At 41.1% G+C, this 24,115-nt stretch overlaps 1 protein-coding gene and 1 pseudogene across 2 annotated transcripts in view; one reads left to right on the top strand and one right to left on the bottom strand.

Annotated features, from left to right (window-relative positions):
• Positions 1-24,115, top strand: part of ST6GALNAC5 (ST6 N-acetylgalactosaminide alpha-2,6-sialyltransferase 5) — a 204,138-nt gene that overhangs the window by 71,780 nt on the left and 108,243 nt on the right. The gene's annotated exons all lie outside the window — the stretch shown is intronic.
• Positions 15,710-16,286, bottom strand: LOC145507881 (transcription initiation factor TFIID subunit 9-like; annotated as a pseudogene).

Raw genomic sequence — 24,115 nt, 5'->3', positions numbered from 1 at the left:
AGCTCCAGAAAAACATCTATTTCTGCTTTATTGACTATGCCAAAGACTTTGACTGTGGGGATCACAATAAACTGTGGAAAATTCTGAAAGAGATGGGAATACCAGACCATCTGACCTGTCTCTTGAGAAACCTGTATGCAGGTCAGGAAGCAACAGTTAGAACTGGACATGTAACAACAGACTGGTTCCAAATAGGAAAAGGAGTACATCAAGGCTGTATATTGTCACCCTGCTTATTTAACTTATATGCAGAGTACGTCATGAGAAACGCTGGGCTGGATGAAGCACAAGCTAGAATCAAGATTGCTGGGAGAAATATCAATAACCTCAGATATGCAGATGACACTACCATTATGTCAGAAAGTGAAGAAGAACTAAAGAACCTCTTGATGAAAGTGAAAGAGGAGAGTGAAAAAGTTGGCTTAAAAAGCTTAACGTTCAGAAAACTAAGATCATGGCATCTGGTCCCATCACTTCATGGGAAATAGATGGGGAAACAGTGGAAACAGTGTCAGACTTTATTTTGGGGGGCTCCAAAATCACTGCCGATGGTGATTTCAGCCATGAAATTAAAAGACACTTACTCCTTGGAAGGAAGGTTATGGCCAACCTAGATAGCATATTTAAAAGCAGAGACATTACTTTGCCAACAAAAGTCCATCTAGTCAAGGCTATGGTTTTCCCAGTGGTCATGTATAGATGTGAGAGTTGGGCGGTGAAGAAAGCTCAGCGCCGAAAAATTGATGCTTTTGAACTGTAGTGTTGGAGAAGACTCTTGAGAATCCCTTGAACTGCAAGGAGATCCGACCAGTCCATCCTAAAGGAGATCAGTCCTGGGTGTTCATTGGAAGGACTGATGTTGAAGCTGAAACTCCAATACTTTGGCCACCTCATGCGAAGAGTTGACTCATTGGAAAAGACCCTAACGCTGGGAAGGATTGGGGGCAGGAGGAGAAGGGGACGACAGAGGATGAGATGGTTGGATGGCATCACTGACTCCATGGACATGGGTTTGGGTAAACTCCTGGAGTTGGTGATGGACAGGGAGGCCTGGCGTGCTGCAATTCATGGGGTCGCAAAGAGTCGGACACAACTGAGCGACTGAACTGAACTGAACTGAAACATGGGAATGTGGTTATCTCTTTGATATCCTATTTTTATTTCCTCCGGCTATATGCCCAGAAGTAGGATTGCTGGAAAATCCAGTAGTTTTGTTTACCAAATAAATACCAAAACAATATTTAAGGAACTTTGACACTGTTTCCCATGTGGTTGCACCCCCTTACATTCCCACCAACAGTGTACAAGTGTTTTGTTTTCTCCACATTCTCAGCAACACTTGTTATTTCTTGTCCTTTGGATGACAGTCATTCTGACAAATGTGAGGTGATAGTTTGTGATTTTGATTTGCATTTCCCTGATTAGTGATGTTGAGTACTTTTGCATGTGCCTGTTAGCATTTGTGGATCTTCTCTGGGAAAGAAAAACAAAAAACGCCTGTTCATTTTTCTCTGCCCATTTCTTAACTGGATTGTTTCGGGTTTTTCTGCTATTGAGTTGTATGAGTTCCTTATATATTTTGGATATTAACCTCTTATCTGCTGAATAATTTGCAAATATTTTCATTCATTCATGGTCTAAAACCATCTTAAACTCCCAATAGTTTTTTTTTTTTTAAGAGAATGGTTGATAGCTTGATAGAAGGTGGTGTGAGGAAGAGTTGAGTCTTCTGAGTTGAAGAAGAAAGAGCAAATGTACTATACAAGGCAACAAGCATTTCTTAAACAGAGTGCATGCAGATCTCAAGGAAAAACAGGAAAGGAATGCATTCAGTTGGCCAGGGTACTTTGTGTTCAGTTGATGTTGTTTCTTTGTGTACCATGACAAGAAAAAACAATAGCAAACCAACAGCAACCATCCCTGATACTAATATCAGTCCCATCTTTACCAGAGGAGAACATAAAAGAAACATGCCTTTTTCTCCTCTGTCCTACCTGACCATTAATATTTATGCTTATAATTCCTTGCTCTTGGTAAGGCTGCTGAAGAGATCAAAATGACTCTTCCAATTTGAATGCCTTTAGCATGACGGTATACAATATCCATTTACCACAGACCGCACCACTCCCTATTGTCTTATACCCCTCCTATCCCATCTATTTCACATGTTTATGTTTCTGGCTTTCTCTCTGTTGGACTTGCATTGCAGGGCCTTGTATAGAGAAGAAAAGAATGTAGGGGAAAAGCTCACCTTTGAGGGCAGGCCAGGAACTAAACACTGGTCACCAGAGAGATAGATGGAGCATCAGGAGAAAATGTTAGAACTTAAACCAGAGGAGAAAATTATTTCAGAAAAATAGAGTTGCAAGTATAAGATGCTATGGAGAAGTCTTAATAGAGCATTGAGACTTCCCTGATGGCCCAGTGGTTAAGAATCCTCCTGCCAATGCATGGGACATGGGTTTGATCCCTGGTCTAGGAAGATTCTACATGCTTCAGAGCAACTAAACCTATGTGCCAAAGCTACTGAGCCCACACGCCCTAGAGCCCTTCTCTGCAACAAGAGAAACCACCTCAATAAGAAGCCTGTGTACTGCAAGTAGACCCCCATACCCCCCAACTAGAGAAAACCCACACACAGCAACAAATATCCAGTGCAGTCAGAAAAATAAAGAAATGAATAAATCAAAAAAGATTTTTAAAAAGAGAGAGTATTAGATTTATGGGACAGTACCGCATCAGTAACTGCTGGGAGCAGTTTGTGCGTGGTGTGGTGATGGCAGGGTCAGGCTGCCACACCAGGAAAGCAGGGCTGCAGAGAGGGAGGAGGGAATGTGCTCCACTCTTTCAAGATATTTGATGAGGAGAGAAAGGAGAAAGGAGAGGCTTTTACAGGGAGACACGTTGAGAGAATTTGCTTTGTACGAGGAAGAACACTTGAGCATATTATTTTTAGAATGAAGAGAAGTAGCTACTGGGGAGGAATAGGGAAATGATTGAAGATGAGAGAGCAAGAGAAAAGACTAAATGGAACAATTCTCCAGGGAGCTTATTTCCATTACATAATTCACTAAACAAATGTGGATTCATCTTTGTTTCAGTTCTAGCACCTTCAGACTGCAAGTGTGATTTCTGGAAGTACGTTTACAGGCTCTCCCCTGCCCCTGCTCACACACGCCCCAGTAACAGCTCTGAATAGAGCCTTTGGAAAGATCTGAGTACTACAGTGGTGTGGACCAGAAGACATCTGTTGGTAGTGAGTGCCTTTTGCCAAGTTGGAGTGAAGCGCTACATCCCTGGAACTACCAGGAACTGACGCAAGCCATCTCTGCTGTGACTCAGCCCTGAAGGCGGCCAGCAAATCTTCAGGATGAGTGGACCCCTTCTTATATGATATCAGCTGTCTCATTATGCTTAACATTTCAAACATTATTAATTTTTAATTATTTACATTTAATTATCTGCAACACTTAAGCATCCAAATTCCACAGCTGATGTTCCTGCTGAAATATTTACTAAACAATCAGTCCTCCTGGATTCCACAGAGCTGGATGTTTTCAACTGGGAGCAAATCTTTCCTTCAGGAGGCTGCCTTTGCTTTCTTGTGTTGTAGATGGACGTGGCTGCACTCTGAGCCCTCGTGGCTTCAGCTGCGGTGTCCACTTTATCTCAGGGATGCTCTGTTAACTCTTAAGGGATGGATGGCCCTGCTTGGCACTAGTGATAGCAGGCTGAGTGCCGCTGGGACACTCAAGCCATCTCCCTTCTCATTTCTCTTCTGTTAGGGCTGGAAATATATTAACAGGTAACCATTTTGGTGATAGAAAAGTGAGACAATCTTATTCATGGTCCAAAGGCAGAGGCATGATGAAAACTAATCAGAACTACTACAAGAGATGGTCACTCATACAACTGATCAACCAGCTGGCTTTTCCTTGCAAAATTAGGACCCACTGTCAATGGGAATGCCATTTCCAGAGCAAAGGCCAAGGGAAGCAGGCTTATCCACTTGGGCTCCCTGACCCAAACACTCCATAGTTCTATCATCCTTTGTGCAAAAGGAAGGGGCTTAAGGCCAACAAAATATGCACAGTTTCACTTGGTTTTCCAGGAGCAGAGATGAAAGAAATGATACTAATCTACCTGTGCTCACCACTAGGGCCTTACTTACTGTCTCTTACAAGATCACTGGGAGGGTTGACTATGTGATGTATCCGGCAGTGTGGTTGAGAGTAAGGGATAAGAGTTAACCCTTCACTCGTTCTGTATGTATTTATTGATCATCTGCTGTATGTCAGGCCCTACTGTAGGCACTGGAGAGGCAGAGGCAAACGAGATAGACATGGTTGCTACCATCATGGAATTTATATTCGTGAATGGAAGACTCTGGGATTTGACTGCCACCTACCTGCTGAATGACTTCGCTTAAGTTAATTAACCTCTCCATTTCCTTATCTGAAAATGAGAATAATCTGAGTACCACTTTCATAGTGTCACTGTGATTATTTAATTATGTAAATGCAAATACATGTGCAACTCAGAAATCATAAGACTGGCACCCACAGCCAGCTTCACTGAGTTGTAGGTTAGTTACTCATGTATAGTTCACTAAAACGTATATTTGAGGCATGTAGTAGAATTAGCAATTTAACTATGAGTATTGGGTTACAATTGCTATTACTAGGCACAGCTCTAATTTAAATAGCAGTTGGAGACAAGATACAGAAGATGTGGCTGTAGTGACCACATATTAGAAAGGAGGGATTTCTGAGGTCAGGTAAAGTCAACTCATTAGTATAAAACCTGGCATGAAGTAAGTGTTCAATAAATGCTAGTTGTTGTCAGTATTATTATGATTATTAGGCCCTGAAGTCCTCATAAATAGGTAGACTCCCTATCTCCTCCTCTTTTGTTTGGTTTGGTGGACTTTTATCATGTTCCTTTACCTGCTGAATATTTCTCTGCCTTTTCATCTCATTTAGGTTGCTGTGTTTGGGGTGGCCTTTCTGCATGCTGGAAGTTTATGGTTCCTCTTTATTGTGGAGGTTCCTCCCTGTGGGTGGGGTTGGACGAGTGGCTTGTCAAGGTTTCCTGGTTAGGGAAGCTTGTGTCGGTGTTCTGGAGGGTGGAGCTGGATCTCTTCTCCTTGGAGTGCAATGAAGTGTCCAGTAGTGCATTTTGAGGTGTCCATGGGTTTGGTGTGACTTTTGGCTGCCTGTATTTTTGTGCTCAGGGTTATGTTCCTGCATTGTTGGGGATTTAGCTTGGTATGTCTTGCTCTGAAACTTGTTGGCTCTTGGGTGGAGCTTGGTTTCAGTGTAGGTATGGAGGCTTTTGGATGAGCTCTTGTTGATTAATGTTCCCTGGAGTCAAGAGTTTTCTGGTGTTTTCAAATTTTAGATTTAAGCCTCCTGCCTGTTGTTTTCAGTCTTATTCTTACAGTAGCCTCAAGACTTCTCCATCCATACAGCACCGATGATATAAGATCTAGGTTAATGGTGAAAAGATTCTCCACAGTAGGGGACACCCAGAGAGATTCACAGTTACATGGAGAAGAGAAGAGGGAGGAGGGAGATAGAGGTGACCAGGAGGAGAAGAGGGGGAATCAAAGGGGGGAGCGCAATCTAGCCAGTAATCAATTCCCTATTTGCTCTCCACAGTCTGGAACACTCAGAGAGGTTCACGGAGTTCTATAGAGAGGATAAGAGGGAGGAAGGAGATAGAAGTGACCAGGAGGAGAGGAGGGGAAGTCAAAAGGAGAGAAACCAGTCAAGCCTGTGATCAGTTCCCTAAGTGTTTTCCACAGCCCAGAACACCCAAAGAGATTCACAGAGTTAAGCAGAGAAGAGAAAGGGAGGCAGGAGATAGATGTGACCTGGGGGAGAAAAAGGAGAGTCAAAAGGGAGAGACAGCAATCAAGCCAGTAATCACACTTCTAAGTAAAAATGAGTACTGAAGATTTAATTCTTAAAGGTACAGAATTGATAACAAATACCAAAAAGTAAAGATTAAAAATCTAGAGTAGAGGTTAGACTCTCAAAAATACAATATTAAAAAAAAAAAAAACAAAATCACAGAAGTTATAAGATATATATATATATATATATATATATATATATATATATATGAAATTTGCTTTAAAAATAGGGTCTTTTTTTTGCAAGGTAATAGTAGGTTTTAAAAATGAAAATTAAAGGAGTAATAAAGAACTTAAAATTTTTTTAATTTAAAGAATTAAAAAATGATAACAGAAAAATATATCTAGGAATTTCTCTGGAGCTGTTGAGGGCAGTGTGGGATCAGTTCAGTTTCAGATAGTTCCTTGTTTCAGCTTATACTTCTTCTCAAGGTCTACTGGTCCCTTCCAATGTAGCCAATGCTAACTATAGGGTTTTAATCTGTTGTACCTATCACTTCCAAAGTGGTTCCCTCTTCTTTATTTTGGCTTCCTCTGTTTGCAAGTCTCTTCAGTATCTAACTTCACCCTGACATAAGGGGGTGAAGGTGGTCATTTATTTAGGCTCACTTGTTCAATTGTGCTGCAGGGAGGGAAGAACACTGCAAACAAATATCACTGACATGTGTAGGGAGTGCTTGCAGTGTCTGGGCCACACTGGGTTTGCTTCCGCTCGTGGCGTGTGTGCTTTCCTGGTCTACACTGCTCAGGCTCCAGGTTGCTCTGCAGGGGATCTGTCTAAGGCGGGCCCTGGGTTGTGTGCACTTCCCAGGTCTAAGCTGCTCAGGTTCAGGTTCTTGGGTACTCCACAAAGGCGCAGACTCAGTTGGGCCTGCGTTTTGTGCCCTTCCCAGGTCCGGGCAGCTCAGGAGACCAGGTGCTTGGCGAGGGCACTCTCCCAGGTTGGCGGTGCATCTTATCACCTCCCCTGTCCCAGCAGCTCGGTTTCCTGGGTGTGCAGTGGGAGCACCATCTCAGGTGTGCCGTGTGCCTCCTCTGGGGAGCTGATCTCTGGCTGTGACCCTACTGGAGGATGTCAACCATCCAAGATCCCAGTAAGACTTGGTTAGAAACTGGGAGCCTGCTCGCAGTTTGGTAGAGGCTGCCATCTCTGGGACTGAGTTTGCCCCTTTCCTGCTCTGGCTGTTGCCTGCCTGCCTCCCTGCCTCTGGCGGGGAATGGGCCATTCTGCTGTCGGCTAGCTCTCCTCTGGTATTTGCTCAGTCGTTTGTTCTATGAGCGGCCCAGCAGTGCCTTAGGTTAGGGCTTTTTGCGGGATAGTTCTCTCTCTCTCTTTTGTCTTTTTTGTTGTTGTTCTCTCTGGCTATCCCACGGTTTGGGTTGCTATCTCATATTAGCTCCCTCAGATTGTCCTCAGGGCATTCGGGCCCGGTCCTTACCCTAAGCAATGCAGCACGTACCTCCCTGTTCAGCCCCTGCTTGCTGGTGGCGGACGCTAGCATCTGGGCTACTTCTCCACTGGGAGTTGAAGTTAGGCACGTAATCTGTGAGTTTTATTTATTTATTTTTTCCTCCCAGTAATGTTGCCCTCTGAGATTCCAAAACTCCCCATAGATCCACCAGTGAGAGGGTTTCCTGGTATTTGGAAATTTCTCCTCTTTTACAATTCCCTCCCTGGGACGGGTCTGTCCCTAACTCTTTTGTCTCTCTTTTTATCTTTTATATTTTGTCCTACCTCCTTTTGAAGACAATGGGCTGCCTTTCTGGGTGCCTGGTGTCTTCTACCAGCATTCAGAAGTTGTTTTGTGGTATTCGCTCAGCGTTCAAATGATCTTTTGATGAATTTGTTGGGGAGAAAGTGGTCTCCCATCCTATTCCTCTGCCATCTTAGGGGAGAATCTCCAAGTCTTTATAAATAAATAAGACTGATATAATGGAGTACAATGTGATGCTTGTAATATAAAAAAATTAATAAATGTTAGTTCACACAAACTCATGTTACTGTACTTTTGATGACAGACTATTTTAAACGTGTATTAAATGGAGGGGACCTTAGAAGCAATGTCTTCTGGCTCCCTTAGGGTGATGAAACTTGAGATCCTTAGAAATAGAATAACTTGGGCAGGTTACATAGTGAGCGGTAAACTGGGAATTAAAACCTGGTCTTTTGCCGCAGCTGGAAAAAGTCTGCTGTCCCACACTGCCTCTCTTCTAACTCTCATCTCAATCAAGTTCAAGAAAATGATGATAAGGTCCATACTGCAGTGGCAGCTGCAAACACCTTTCCCTTTCGTGCCAAGCTTAGTTACAGACTTTGGAGTGCACCCATTTTGCCTTCTCTAGCTCCTCACCTTTCTGCCACCAGTCTTTTGGGATTCATAACAAAAACAAAACACAAACACAAAAATCGCAGGTCTGACAATCATAGCCGGTTTCACTGGATGGCTAGAGCTTAGTTATGCTTGTAGAGATTCACTGAAAACTTTTTTATTGTGAATATTAACTAAAAATTGTCATAACTGGGCACAACTTTAGTTAAATAGCAGTTGGAGGCAAAATACAGAAGCTGTGGCTGACCAAATGTCAGGATTATCAACTCTGTGAGCTTGGGTGATGGGTAAGACATTGTGTAATTTCTTGTAGCACACAAGCCACTTAGATACTTACTACCTCTGTTCCTTCTTAAATATACAGTGTTGTACTCAGTGGTTTGCACTGAACATGTAACAGGCAGCATTCAGTAAAGTTACTTGACAGCTCCTTCTAAAATAAATCTGATTTTATCTTTGTGTCATATAATATCCCATGCTGAGAAGTTCACATTATCATCAACATAATAACAGTGCCTACAGCAGGCAGTCCTGAAGTACTTCTAAACCCAGGTTCCCTCAACACCACAACTCTTTCTAGCACAGGAGTCCCCACTCTCCAGGATCTGATATCTGGTTATCTGAGGTGGAACTGATGTAATAATAATAGAAATAAAGTGCACAATAAATATAATATGCTTAAATCATCCAAAAACTATCCCCCTTCCAGCCCCAGTCTGTGGGAAAATTGTCTCCCAAGAAACTGGTTCCTGGTGCCAAAAAGATTGGGGGCCGCTGTTCCAGCAGGTTGGGGAGAAGGCTATCTAATTCCAACCATGAATAATCAGACACAAGTAACATGAGAATTTAGCTGGTTTTTTTTTTTCTTTCCCCTGATGTCTTAGTATATAATGAATGCTTTCAATTCATTGTTGTGACAAGATATTACATCTAGCTCATGGAAACCAGTTCTAAAATACGAAGACATTATAGCTGCCAAGATTCCAGTCATACACATTTCAATTGGTGCGGACTTTCTCTGGAGTATACCTGACTATTGTGTTCTTTAACAAAAGTAGGGTGTGAGTTTGCACACGTAGGGTGCAGCAGGAGGATTGTGGTTGTCCAGTAGGTAGTTCATTTAGTGGTCATGTGCTGAGGAACACAAGAGTTTTGAGCATAGACGGATCAAAAGCAAGGAGTCCTGTGTGTCCCCGCTGCTGCTTCTCTTACCCTAAGCCTGCCCAAGGCGAGAGTTTTCATCCTGGTAGGATGCACAAGTGCTTCCCTGGATATAGGGGGCCAGAAATCTAGAAGTAAACGCGTTCTGGTTCTGCCTGAGAACACTGGCAACAATTCCTGTGCAACTGCTTTCATTTTTCAAAAGGGAGAAATAGATGGCTATCGGGTCACTTTCACAGCTAATAGTTTATAGGTCAAGATGATCTGGAGCTAAGAAATGTGATATTCATTATGAAAAATAGAAAGTTTTGTTTAGCAGAGAATTTTTGTTTAATTACACACCCAAAAGGCTGAGTGTAAAAAGTATTTAAAGTACCAAGAATAAATTAAATTTCCCCCTTTCTATCTTTCTTTACTTATTCCTCTAATTGTTTATTTTGAACCCTGTCTTCACCCATGAGAATGTGAGCCACACGGAGGTAGGGATTTTTGTCCATTTGCTTGCTGTGTATCCCCAAGGCCTTACACAGAGTCTGGCAGATATAAGTATCCAATATGTACTCACTGACCAACAAATGAATGAATGAGTGAATTGTAAATTGAAAAACCATCCTTCCAAACGAATTCATTTGTGGATGTAAGCTAGCACATTCCCTAGAAAGCAGCTTCCTTCATTAAGGGCAGGCTTTAAGGTTCACAGGCGATTTTAGCATCAGCCTAATGATGCTGGTTTTTCTTGGAAATTGCTCTGTGCTCCTCTCCCCTAGTTTGCCTTCCTCAGCATTTGTTTTCAGATCAGCTTTGGATCTGAAGTTATAGCTTTTTATCCCCAGAATTCACCTGAGGAAAAATTGTCTTTTCCTTGCATTTGAAGCTTAGCGAATTGAGGAAAACCAACTTAGGCGAACATCTGATGATCTTTTGAAAAAAAAAAAGAGACCTGGAAGCTCAAGACAGATGGTGCCGCTCCTGCCTTGGGGATGCTGGGCAGCTTGGGCCCAGCTTGGAGTGGTTCTCCTGGGAAACTGGGACTGGCTGGATTCCCTCCTGACCCAGCAGAAGTGCCAGGGTCACGCCAGTCACAGGGTAAAGGGGCTTGGGTGTGGGGCCTACACAGAGAGGGTCTGTAAAACCCTCCTTACTGACTTGAGCCCTATCAGGCATTCTAAGGTTTCAGGACTCACCTAAACCGGATTAAAGGTGTCCAGAGGGCCCGGGGTTAACGCTGAGTTGTTCTTTAAGTACAAGATTATGGTTTCCAATAAAGTGGATTTGTGATACCTGAGGTGATTTTGTGGGGGGAAACAAAAGGAAGATTAAAAAACGTCTGTGTCAAAGTAGTATTTTGATTAGACCAGAAGCATAATTTTAGAAAATGGAAAATAGTAAGGATGCCGTAGGAATTGTGCTTGGGGCCTGCCCTCCCCAGAGGAATGGAGGTGATAAATCATCTCCCGCCAGGTCAATTTTTCAAGTGTGATGTTTTCGATATTTTGTAGACTTAAATTTCAAAGTACAGAATGCACAACCCCATGTATTTAAGGTTATGTTATTGCATTTGTCATCTTTTATAATTTTGGAAGATAGTTAATTTACCCTTGTTAGGTATATATATGATCCTGTGCTTCACTTTTCATGAAAGAAGGAGAGTAAAACAACAAGCTTCTTGGTTTAGGAAGAAACAATTAGTAAATTTTCCTCCAGTTCTCCAGGCCTGTGGCAACTGCTTCTTTCCTGACAGCTGAACTTTGCATCCCAATCTCCATTAGTCTTGATAAAAGCCAAGCATTCTCTCCCCCTCACTGTGCTATAAGAATCATTTTTCCTGAGTGGAGTAATGGTTATGAAGTCATTTAGGTATTCACAGAAAAAAGTGCCTTTTACTGTTGTTGTTTTTTTTATTGATTCCAGAAATGTGGCAAAGAGAAACCCTGTTCCATTTTACCGTAAATACTATTAATCCAGAGATGACTTCTTAGTATACAGCAATGATTGATTTGAATTTAAATAAGTTGATATTCAGAGTTTTCATCTAGACTCAGATAAAACAACAAAATTATCCAGTGACTCTGGTTAAATTTGGAGTTGCTACTTAGATTACCTACACAGTCTTGTATTTTCAGTACCCCAGGTTTGAAAAAAAAAGAGGATAAGAGGTGATGTATATTAGATCCTGAAAGTATACACTTCACCTCTCCTATTACTGATATTCACTCCTGACTTCATTTCCAAAGAATTTCACCCATTTCTCCCACCAGGTCCAAAATCAATATCTTATTTTAAGTAAGAAGTTTTCACTCAAAAGAGGTTGACTTTTGAGTCTGACAAAGTAGAAATTAGAGTTATGGTGCTGTTTTAAGAGAAAAATTGGAGAGGTCTGATTCCCAATCTACATAATAATTCAACAGAATTTAAGGCTGTCCTCAGCACTTTGCATTAGCAGCAAGTAATTACCTCCAACTAGAATGAAATGAGGGTCAAGAATGGTTTCAAGCAATCAAGTGGAAGTGTTACTTGCTTTATTGAACATGCTAATTCAAAGCTGCACTTGGAAGAGTTAAAGAAGAAAAATGCCTTCAACCCAAATTGCCTTGTGAGCTTTTTTGCAAGAGTGGGCCAGAATGGTTTGTGGATGATGAAAAGTTTAAGTTGTTTCAGTTCGGTTCGGTTCAGTTCAGTTCAGTTCAGTTCAGTCGCTCAGTCGTGTCCGACTCTTTGCGACCCCATGAATTGCAGCACGCCAGGCCTCTCTGTCCATCACCAACTCCAGGAGTCTACCCAAACCCATGTCCATCGAGTCGGTGATGCCATCCAACCATCTCATCCTCTGTCGTCCCCTTCTCCTCCTGCCTCCAATACTACCCAGCATTAGGGTCTTTTCCAATGAGTCAACTCTTCACATGAGGTGGCCAAACTATTGGAGTTTCAGCTTCAACATCAGTCCTTCCAATGAACACCCAGGATTGATCTCTTTTAGGATGGATTGATTGGATCTCCTTGAAGTCCAAGGGACTCTCAAGAGTCTTCTCCAACACCACAGTTCAAAAGCATCAATTCTGCGGCGTTCAGCTTTCTTCACCGTCCAACTCTCACATCCATACATGACCACTGGAAAAACCATAGCCTTGACTAGACGGACTTTTGTTGGCAAAGTAATCTCTCTGCTTTTAAATATGCTATCTAGGTTGGCCATAACCTTCCTTCCAAGGAGTAAGCGTCTTTTAATTTCATGGCTGAAATCACCATCAGCAGTGATTTTGGAGCCCCCCAAAATAAAGTCTGACACTGTTTCCACTGTTTCCCCATCTATTTCCCATGAAGTGATGGGACCAGATGCCATGATCTTAGTTTTCTGAGCGTTGAGCTTTAAGCCAACTTTTTCACTCTCCTCTTTCACTTTCATCAAGACGCTCTTTAGTTCTTCTTCACTTTCTGCCATAAGGGTGGTGTCATCTGCATATCTGAGGTTATTGATATTTCTCCCGGCAATCTTGATTCCAGCTTGTGTTTCTTCCAGCCCAGCGTTTCTCATGATGTACTCTGCATATAAGTTAAATAAGCAGGGTGACAATATACAGCCTTGACATACTCCTTTTCCTATTTGGAACCAGTCTGTTGTTCCATGTCCAGTTCTAACTGTTGCTTCCTGACATGCATACAGGTTTCTCAAGAGACAGGTCAAATGGTCTGGTATTCCCATCTCTTTCAGAATTTTCCACAGTTTATTGTGATCCCCACAGTCAAAGTCTTTGGCATAGTCAATAAAGCAGAAATAGATGTTTTCTGGAACTCTCTTGCTTTTTCGATGATCCAGTGGATGCTGGCAATTTGATCTCTGGTTCCTCTGCCTTTTCTAAAACCAGCTTGAACATCTGGAAGTTCACGGTTCACGTATTGCTGAAGTCTGGCTTGGAGAATTTTGAGCATTACTTTACTAGTTTGAGCATTCTTTGGCATTGCCTTTCTTTGGGATTGGAATGAAAACTGACCTTTTCCAGTCCTGTGACCACTGCTGAGTTTTCCAAATTTGCTGGCATATTGAGTGCAGCACTTTCACGGCATCATCTTTCAGGATTTGAAATAGCTCAACTGAAATTCCATCATCTCCACTAGCTTTGTTCGTAGTGATGCTTTCTAAGTTGTTTAGTTTTAATATTTTAAATGACTTTACCTAGGAATTTACTTGATTTCAGATTTTTCATTTTTGTGTCTAAATTTAATGGTGCATTCAATGTACATAAGGATAAGCATACATACTTTTTTTTATAACAACTATTTTCAAATGGGTGTGCCTATCCCTAAATGGATATGTTGGTCTCCTTCCAAATTACAAAATTAAGTAGATATGAATTAGTGTGTGGAAGTGTTACTGAACTCAACTTGGGTTCACCTGCCTGCTACCCAGAATAACCAATCAATTGACACAAAGTTGCAGTGAAGGAAAGTATAGTGTCTATTTGCAGTGCACCAAGCAAGGAGAACAGGTAGCTCATGCTCAAAAGACCCAAACTCCCCTATGGTTTTCAGGGAAGGGTTTTTAAATGCAATATTTGGAGTGAGGGTTGCAGGGTGCATGACTTTCCTTTGACTGGGTGGTGGTGGTTAGGTGATGAGGTTGTATTTCAGAAATTTCAATCATCAACTTTCAGGTTCCAACCAGACTGAGGTCAGCATATAATCACCATCCAGTACCTGGTCAGGGGTCTTAGTTTCTGCATAAGAACCCAAAGGTATGCATCTGATTTTATGTATATTCCTTGAGGAAGACTGTCCTATCACTGAACTACTGTTCAAGCTATCTTTCTTAATTGCTTTTCCTTTGTTTCTGCATATCATCATTTCTCTAATTAGTAAACATTTGAGCCTACTCTTTGAAACTCAAGGAAGGCAAAGGAGAGTAAAATCTTTTTCTACAAACAAGAAAGGGTAGGGGATACACAGGGGCTTTTGTACATGGGAGGGACTCACAGAGTCCTGTTCAGTTTCAATCCCCCTTTTTCTTTGATGCTTCTCAATCCTGAGGGGAACAGGAGTCAGACAAGAAAGGCAATTAGGTTTTGGATAGAGAGGTTAATCGTACTTGTCAGGGGAACTCGGTTTTGGGGGGACATGGTTTCTGAAGTGCTAACTGAGTCCAGTTCCTCTTATGAAATTCTAGGCCTATAAAATATTGATCCAAACTCAGATGCAGTTTTGCTTACTCAATTATCTATGATTCTAATCTTGGGGAACAATTAAAATTCATAACTGTATTTATCAGCAAAAGATCTTCCCAGATGCTCAGTGGTAAAAAATCCGCCTGCCAATGCAGGAGACGAAGGAGACCTGCATTCAATCCCTGGGTCAGGAAGATCTCCTAGAGAAGGAAATGACAACCCACTCCAGTAGCCTTGCCAGAATAATCCCATGGAGAGAGGAGCCTGGCAGGCTACAGTCCATGGAGTCACAAAGTGTCAGACACAACTGAGCGCACACACACACACACACACACCTACCTTTATTAGCAAAAGATTAATGAGAATAAAAATGAAATCATGTCCAGAATTCTTGAATTTGCTTTTTTTATTAGACATCAACTGAAGTTTAGGATGAATAATATTTTATATATCTAGGTTGATTATAATATAAATAATTCTGACCTAGAAACTGTATCTTGTAGCTTTAAAAATGTATTCTCTCTATCATGTGGCAGGAAATAAGTAGAGATTAAGCTCTCTTAAAATAACTAAAGATAATTTAGATGATACAAACAAACTTTATTTAACACTTCATGAAGCAAGCAGTCTTCATTTGCCGGGGTCCAGAGAACTTCATAATGGGCTGGAAGGCAGGATGCTTTTATAGGATAAAGAGTAAGAAATAAAGAAGAGAAAATGAATAAGGAAAAAGGAAATACATATAGAACCCTGAATTGGCTTGGCATGTGGGGATTGGTTGACAGGATACACTGTGTTTCTGGTCAAATGAAACTTTTCTTGGGACTTGAAAGTTACCTGTATCAGTTTGCTGACATGGCATACCAGGCAGGAGTAACTCCAACTTGGACCTAGACATTTATTTTAATGGCTATTTAAAGTGAATCAGCAACTTTACTTTTTCAAGAGGACAATCAGTTTTTACTTCAGGTGTTGTAGTCTGAAACTCAGTTGGTATCTTTTTTTAATTGAAAAATATGGTGACCTTATATACTCATTAAATGTTATTTTTCTAAAACATAGCTTGGAAACTTGCAGCATGTGTGTTTAATCTCAGTACAGTGGATTCAAAACCAAGTATGCATGTTACCTGCATCAAGACTAGACTACAAGTTATTATAGTCATCATCATCATCATCTTCACATTTTGTTTTCAATGCTTTTGATGATTCATTGGCAGTATTTTGGTGATAACACCACATTAGTAATAATAAGAACATTTTAGGACCTAATTAATGATGATTTAATTCCAACATTTTGAACAACTGCCATTGCAGGAACTTATGATTTACAGCTGGGGATTGTGAAGTGGGTATCTGTAGTGTGAATCTTTGCCCTGTGAGGGACACTGGAGTCCCTGTTTTAGCTGACACAGATACAATATGTGGGAATACTTGGTCAGCTCATAACTGAACCAACACTTAACTGTAGAACTATTCTTCTTCTTGCAGAAGTAGATGCCTTTTTTGAAGAGACCTAAATCTATAATTTTGAGCAGTCAAGCAATATCTACCAGGTGGCAATCTAGAGCTTTAATATGACTTGATCAATGGCAAGGGGGTTTGATTTCTTTGCCTTGCAATATCTAATTTAAAAATCTCTTGGGAAAGGAGAGGTAAATGACTTAATTGGTATCTTCTCTTCCTTCATTTCCTTCATTTCTGTCAGCTTAGAACAGGACATGAAGATGCAGAATTAATCTGCACATTATAATGATTAACCATAAGGTCATATAATTCAGAAGGAAATAGTGGGGATGAAAAGTTTCAGTAGGAAAAAGACAATGAGATGGGAGATAGGATTGTTTTCTTTGCTCTGCAGAAGATTTTTTAGTTTGATGTAGTTCCACTTGGCTATTTTTGCTTTTGTTGCCACTGTTTTTGATGTCAGGGCCATGAAATCACTGCCAAGATCAATGTTATGAAGCGTTTCCCCTATTTTCTTAAGGAAAATTAGTAATTTTAAATGAGGGATTGTTAAAGCTAAAAGAGCATGATGATTAAAAAGCTACAAAACTATTGAAAGTTTACCATCTGAAGTATTTAAATCTCCAGAAAGTTTATCTTTTATCTTATAATAGGTTTTTTGGTTTTTTGTTTGTTTGTTTTTGTTTTTTAGCAAAAAAAAAAAAAAGGAACACAGGGGAAACTAGGACCAAAAGAGAAAGTCTGGGCTTGTGTATAAATTCCCCTCAAATCCCTCTATCCTGTGCAGACACATTCATATTTCTAAGCAGGATAACAGGAATCGTTGTTCAGTTGCTCAGTCAGTCTGAATCTTTGCGATAATAGGATGAGATAAACAGAGGAGGATCTCTAAACAAATGCAAAATGCTGAATTCACAGAAGCCTCCTGTTCTGCATCCTGCCCACCCCCCACCTCCAACTTGTCATCCTCAGATGAAATGGGCTTGATAAGTCAGAGGAAAGGTCAGGACAGACTATACTTCAGTAACAAATGAACCTAACAAGTACATTTTTTAACACACTGAGGTTTATTCTGCACTCAAAGTCCAAAATGAGTCAGATGACCCTTTTCTATACTGTAGCCTGCAAGCTTGCTGTGTCAGGAAAAGAGGGTGCTGAGACATAGAGAACAGACTTGTGGTTGCCAAGGGGAGAGCAATGGGAGAGGGATGGATTAGGATTCTGTGATTAGCAGATGCAATCTCTTATATAGAGAACAGATAAACGACAAGGTCCTACTGTATAGCACAGGGAACTACATTCAATATCCTGTAATAAACCATAATGGAAAAGAATATTTTAAAATATATATATGCACACACACACACACACACACACATATATATAACTGAATCATTTTGCTGTACACCAGAAACTAACACAACATTGTAAATCAACTACACTTCAATAAAATAAACTTTAAAAAAGAAAAAAAGGAGAGAGCTAAAAGTTTGTTGCAAGTGCCTGTGGGGGCCAGGAATTGCCCTCATGACACTTCCTCCCACATGTTATTGATTGTAACTTGGCCACATTATCCCATCCTGAGGGAATTTGGGCCAGCAAGGGGACATGAAGTGGGACTTAAAGGTCTCTGCCTCAGGAGACTTTCTGACTCCTGTAAGCTCATCCTACCTTAGCAGTCAGCTCCCTGACTTCTCTCCACAGAACCAACTTCCCTCCAAAGAAAGAAAACTGGCCAGTAAGAAAGAGAGAGAGAGAGTGAATGAGAGCCTTAGCTCTCATATCAAGCTCCAGAGCACAGAATTACAGAATGGTGCCAGATTCCAGTGTCAGAAAGTCCAGGTCATCCTGAGTTGCTAAAGAGTGAGAAAAGAGAAACAAAACTATTAAAATAAGAATATATGCCAACACTAGTTAAATAAGATGATAAATAAGAATATACTTCTTACTCTCCTTCCCTTTCACCCATGTAACTATTTCCACTACAGTGATTCTGACGAAGTATATGTCTGATTTCCCTACTCCAAAAACATATCAAGAACCATAAGTTCAGATGATTCGTTTTCAACCTTATCTTCATTTGTTAAAGGGCAGTATTACTGAGCCATTTCATATTCTACTGAATATCCTGTGACACTGTGGTCACCAGCATGAGTGACACTTTTTGGACTCATCCAACCAACATACTGAATGTCTTCCATCTGCCAGGCCTTGTGCCAGGTTGATGCTTGGATTGCTTCTTCTCTAGAGCTCATGGCCTAGCAGCTGCCATCTGAGTCTAGACAGATATGCTCCAGGAAACATACCGTTTCTTACAAGCCATTTCTTGTAAGCCACATCCTGAGGGGTGTTGCTGGGTCTGTGCTCAGCCAGAAAAGGAAGAGGGCCTCTGAGACACCGTTCCCTACTAATCACATCCAGGATGGGATGGCATATATAATAAAGACAAAAATCTTCACTGTTCTCATGGGAGTTAAGAATTGGAATTAGTTTTTCCCAAAGCCAACTTCAACTCTCTCCAACAGTCAGATTTTTTTTGAGAACTGGGAAAGCAGGGGAGAAGACATTGTGTGTCTGTTTGGATCTCACTGTGGCATCAGAGATGCTCCTTGCCGGCCGCGATGCTGGCCCACGGTGAGTGGGACTGGAGTGGGAGCAGAAGCTGTGAGCTGGGACCCCAGGAGGTACGCTTCCAAGCTCTTCCACTAACTAGCTCTGTGACCTTGAAGGATTCCTTTGGTCCCTCCAAGCTCCAGTTTCCTCATGTGTAAGATCAAATGCTTGGACTAGACAGGCCTCTCCCAGCCGTGACACATGATTGTTCTGGGCTTCTGTGTTTTTGCCTCTGTAACTGAGGTCCCCAGCCCTGTGTCACATGGGGTCGGCAGGGGGGATGCATCAGCGCCTTGTCATCAGAGTGATCCACTTGAGAGGCATTCCCCCACAGTAACCTGCCAAGAGAAAAATAATTAGATATGTCACCTCCAAAATTCTTTGGAGTTGATTTTTTTTTTCCAACAACTTTCAAATTCTCACTATGATCACAAACTGAAGAAGGAAATAGTCCTTATCCAGCCAGTAAAATCAACAAGTGGAAGGGCTGGGGATCTCTGCACATCACCTAGACACTTTGCCAAAGGGTCCTTAGCCCATTGGTGAGGGTTTAGAGAGAGGCAGTGATCAGGCAGGGTGCTGCTTGTCCCTGGGAGCCCAGCTCACCCAAGGGGACTTGCCATGTGGTATTGTGGAAGTATAGACTTTAGTGCTTCAAAGAGGCTCAGCCTTCTCCCATTCATAAACATATTTTGCACGTGAGGTAACTGAAGCCCAAGGAGGTTGATTAGCCCAAGGCCATGAACATTGAGCAGAAATGAGATGAAAACTTGCATCTTCTAACTCCTGACTTACAGACCCAAGCTCTTACCCTACACTGTGCTGGAAAATTCATAGATGCTTTCACTGAAATCTGAACCTGTATCAGTAATAGTCATATGGCAATGATAGTGCTGGGCTTCCCTGATAGCTCAGTGGTAAAGAACCCGCCTGCCAACGCAGAAGACATGAGACTCAGGTTTGATCCCTGGGTTGGAAAGATCCCCTGGAGAAGAAAATGGCAACTCACTCCAGTATTCTTGCCTGGGAAATTCCAAGGACAGAGAAGCCTGGTGGGCTACAGTCCATGGGGCTGCGAAGGGTCAGACATGAGTTAGCAGCTAAACAACAACAACAATGGTAGTGCCAGCAATGGTAATAATATATACCACATATTTATGTTATATGTGTATCCTATGTATTTTATACACACACATACACCATTTATTGACAGCCACCATTAGCCAGGCACTGAGATAGTCATTTTATGTATCTTAGGTCTATTTTTATAGTAACTATAAGATATATTCTCTTCATTATCATTTACAGTCCTTACTATGCACAGGCATTAAACTAGCCACCTTGGTGAAATTTAGAAATAAATTAAGAAAGAGCCTTGTCCTTAAGGAGATAATAGAAACCTGTGACATAAGCCACAGAATATGCGACAGCAATATGAGGGAGAAGATGTCAGAAGAAAGGTTTGGCTACATTCTGGGGGGATACAGAGAAAAGGACGTGTATTTTTCCATACTGAGTGGATTTGGAAAGGAAAGACAAGGGAGGAGGTGGCTGGACTGAATCCTCAGTAGAAGGAATGATGCTGGGCACTGGAAATGGGATGAAGGACTTTCCAGAAAAAGCAGAAGCACAAGCCTGAAAGTCTAACTATACTACATGGAACCAAACAGCAAATCAGCTGGGATGTTGATACTGGGCCAGTATATGTCACAGCCAAGGGACAATGAGTGTAAAACATTTAGTAGGTAAAGACCCAAAGTGACTAATCCCATGAACCATCTGCTAGAAAGAAATCTTGCTTTCAGATTTTGTTATACCAAAAGAAATGGAAAAACCACTAGAAAACTTGTAAATTTGGAGTCTAAGCTGAAAGCAAAGTGGAACTTACCCAGCCCACTCTAAGGGTCTCTTCATGGGAGAAACTAAAGCATCTTCCTGCAATGTCAACAGGGTTTACAGTGGTAGAAGGTCATTAATTCTGAGTACACAAATCTGAACATATGGGGGTCAAATCAGTCTCCCAGAAACAGAACATGTGCAAAAGGTAAAAGCCTGATGTGGCACAATTAACCTACATCTTTGCTTTAAAAGGAAGTGGTGATTTCTCCACTGAAGTAAGAACAAAGAGAGAGGATGGGACTTATGCCCATAAATAAATAGTGTTATGCCACTAAATGTTTACACACTAGTTCTCTCTCTTTTTAATATAATTTTTGATAATTAGTTTTAACTGAATAGTAATTACTTTTAGAAAAGGCAGAGGAACCAGAAATCAAATTGCCAACATCCGTTGGATCATCGAAAAATCAGGAGAGTTCCAGAAAAACATCTACTTCTGTTTTATTGACTACGCCAAACCCTTTCATTTTGTGGATCACAACAAACTATGGAAAATTCTTAAATGGATGGGAATAGCAGACCACCTCACCTACCTCCTGAAAAATCTGTATGCAAGTCAAGAAGCAACAGTTGTAACTGGACATGGAACAACAGACTGGTTCCAAATTAGGACAGGAGTATGTCAAGGCTGTATATTATCACCCTGCTTATTCAACTTATATGCAGAGTGCATCATGCAGAATGCCAGGCTGGATGAAGCAAAGGCTGGAATCAAGATTTCCAGGAGAAATATCAATAACCTCAGATATGCAGATGACACCACCCTTATGGCAGAAAGTGAAGAAGAACTAATGAGCCTCTTGATGAAAGTGAAAGAAGAGAGTGAAAAAGTTGGCTTAAAATTCAACATTCAGAAAACTAAGATCATGGCATCTGCTCCCATCACTTCATGGCAAATAGATGGAGAAACAATGGAAACAGTGGCTGACTTTATTTTCGGGGGCTCCAAAATCACTGCAGATGGTGATTGCAGCCATGAAATTAAAAGACACTTGCTCCTTGAAAGAAAAGCTATGACAATAGACAGCATATTAAAAAGCAGAGACATTACTTTGCTGACAAAGGTCTGTCTCGTCAAAGCTATGGTTTTTCCAGTAGTCATATATGGATGTGAGAGTCAGACTATAAAGAAAGCTGAGCACTAAAGGATTGATGCTTTTGAACTGTGGTGTTGGAGAAGACTCTTGAGAGTCCCTTGGATTGCAAGGAGATCAAACCAGTCAATCCTAAAGGAAATAAGTCCTGAATATTTGTTGGAAGGACTGATGCTGAAGCTGAAACTCCGATACTTTGGCCACCTGATGCAAAGAACTGACTCATTGGAAAAGACTCTGATGCTGGGAAGGATTGAAGGCCGGAGGAGAAAGGGATGACACAGGATGAGATGGTTGTATGGCATCACCGACTTGACGGACATGAGTTTGATCAAGCTCTGGGAGTTGGCAATGAACAGGGAAACCAGGCATGCTGCAGTCCATGGGGTCTCAAAAAGTCAGACATGACTAAGCTACTGAACTGAACTACTTTACAATATTGTGGTGGTTTTTGCCATACATCAACATGAATCAGCCACAGTTATACATGTGTCTCCCCAAATCCTGTACTCCCCCACCTCCCTTTTAAAATGTGAATATGTACGTGCTTAAGCTTATTGTGAATTTTATTGATGTGATGGCAGTATACACTTTAGAAATAATAAAATACTAACACTACTACTAATAAAATACAAATATGCAATACTTTTTGTTGTTAATTTCATATAGCAAATTGGTCCTCACAGAATGCTTTCATTGATTTTTGCAAAATTCTTGTGTCTGCTGTTTACAATAGCTAGGACATGGAAGCAATCTGAATGTCCATCAGCAGATGAATGGATAAGAAAGCTGTGGTACATATACACAATGGAACATCACTCAGCTATAAAAAAGAATGTATTTGAGTCAGTTCTAATGAGGTGTATGAAACTGGAGCCTATTATACAGAGTGAAGTAAGTCAGAAAGAGAAACACCAATATAGTATATTAATGCATCTATATATGGAATTTAGAAAGACGATAATGATGACCCTATCAAGACAGCAAAAGAAACAAAGATGTAAAGAACAGACTTTTGGACTATGTGGGAGAAGAAGAGGGTGAGATGATTTGAGAGAATAGCATTGAAACACATTTATTACCATATGTAAAATAGATGGCCAGTGCAAGTTTGATGCATGAAGCAGGGCACTCAAAGCCAGTGCTCTGAGACAGCCCAGAGGGATGGGCGGGGAGGGAGGTGGGAAGGGGTTTAAGGATGGGGGGACACATGTGCACCCGTGGCTGATTCATGTCGATGTGTGGCAACAACCACTACAATAGAGTAAAGTAATTAGCCTCCGATTAAATAAATTAATTTAAAAAATTTCTTGTGTCTGTAGCCAATCTGCAGTTGCAATTAATGAATGTGTATAGTCCCAACATGAATGTAATTGATACTTTTGGTTACTTAATGAGAAGAAAGGGCTTCCTTGATGGTTCAGAGGGTAAAGAATCTGCCTGCAATGCAGGAGACCCAGGTTCAATCCCTAGGTTGGGAAGAGAAGATCCCCTGGAGAAGGAAATAACTACCCACTACAGTATTCTTGCCTGGAGAATCCCATGGTCAGAGGAGCCTGAAGGGCTACAGTCCATGGGGTCACAGAGTCAGACATGACTGAACGACTAACAGTTTCACTTTCACTTCAAGAAGAAGAAAGTGAAACAAAAAAATACCAATGTTGGAACTTTTCTCACTCATGACAAACTTCTTTGATGAATCAAAATGTGAGCAATTTCTTTGCTGAATCAAACAATAGTTTTCAAAAAATAGAAAACTGGCTTATCAATTTGATGCTATTCATGCTATAATGGTTTATAGACACAGCACACTTTAAGGTTAATTTACAATATTAACATTTTCTCCACTATTCTACTTTTTTTGCAACTAGCAGTATAATAAACCAAATTCTGGTTTATAGTTTGTACTTATTTCTATGATATAAGTACTATTATATGGCTGGTTTCCAGCTACCAATGAGATGTCATTGAATGCAGAGTAGGGAAGAGAGACATGGTAGCTGAACTTGTATGATGCTTCCATTGTTAAGGACTGAATGTTTGTATCCCCTTAGAATTTGTATGTTGAAGATTTAACTCCCAGTGTGACAGTGTTTGAAGCTGGAGACTTTGGGAGGTAATTAACTTTAGATGACGTCATGAGAATAGGGCTTCCATGATAGGATTAATGTCCCTATTCAAAGAGGAAGAAACAGCAGAGCTTGCCTGCATGCTGCCATGTAAGGACACAGCCTCAGCTGGAAGGCTGTCTTCTACAGGCCAGGAAGAGCACTCTTACCAGGAGCCAAATCTGCCCAGCTCCTTGATTTTGGACTCCCCAACCTCCAGATCTGTGAGAAAAGTCTATTGTTGAAACCACTCATTCTCTAGTATTTTTCTTATGGTAGCCTGAGCTGATTAATACAACCAGCATTGAGTGGATGTAAATAACTTCAGGACAGAGTGAATACTAAAATGTTGTAAAACAATTAGAAATTGC

Source organism: Giraffa tippelskirchi, chromosome 5, assembly GCF_054371585.1.
Source record: "Giraffa tippelskirchi isolate mGirTip1 chromosome 5, T2T-mGirTip1v1.2.pri, whole genome shotgun sequence".
Classification (NCBI taxonomy): domain Eukaryota; kingdom Metazoa; phylum Chordata; class Mammalia; order Artiodactyla; family Giraffidae; genus Giraffa; species Giraffa tippelskirchi.
Note: the sequence above shows the minus strand (reverse complement) of the source record. Positions and strands in the feature narration are given on the sequence as shown.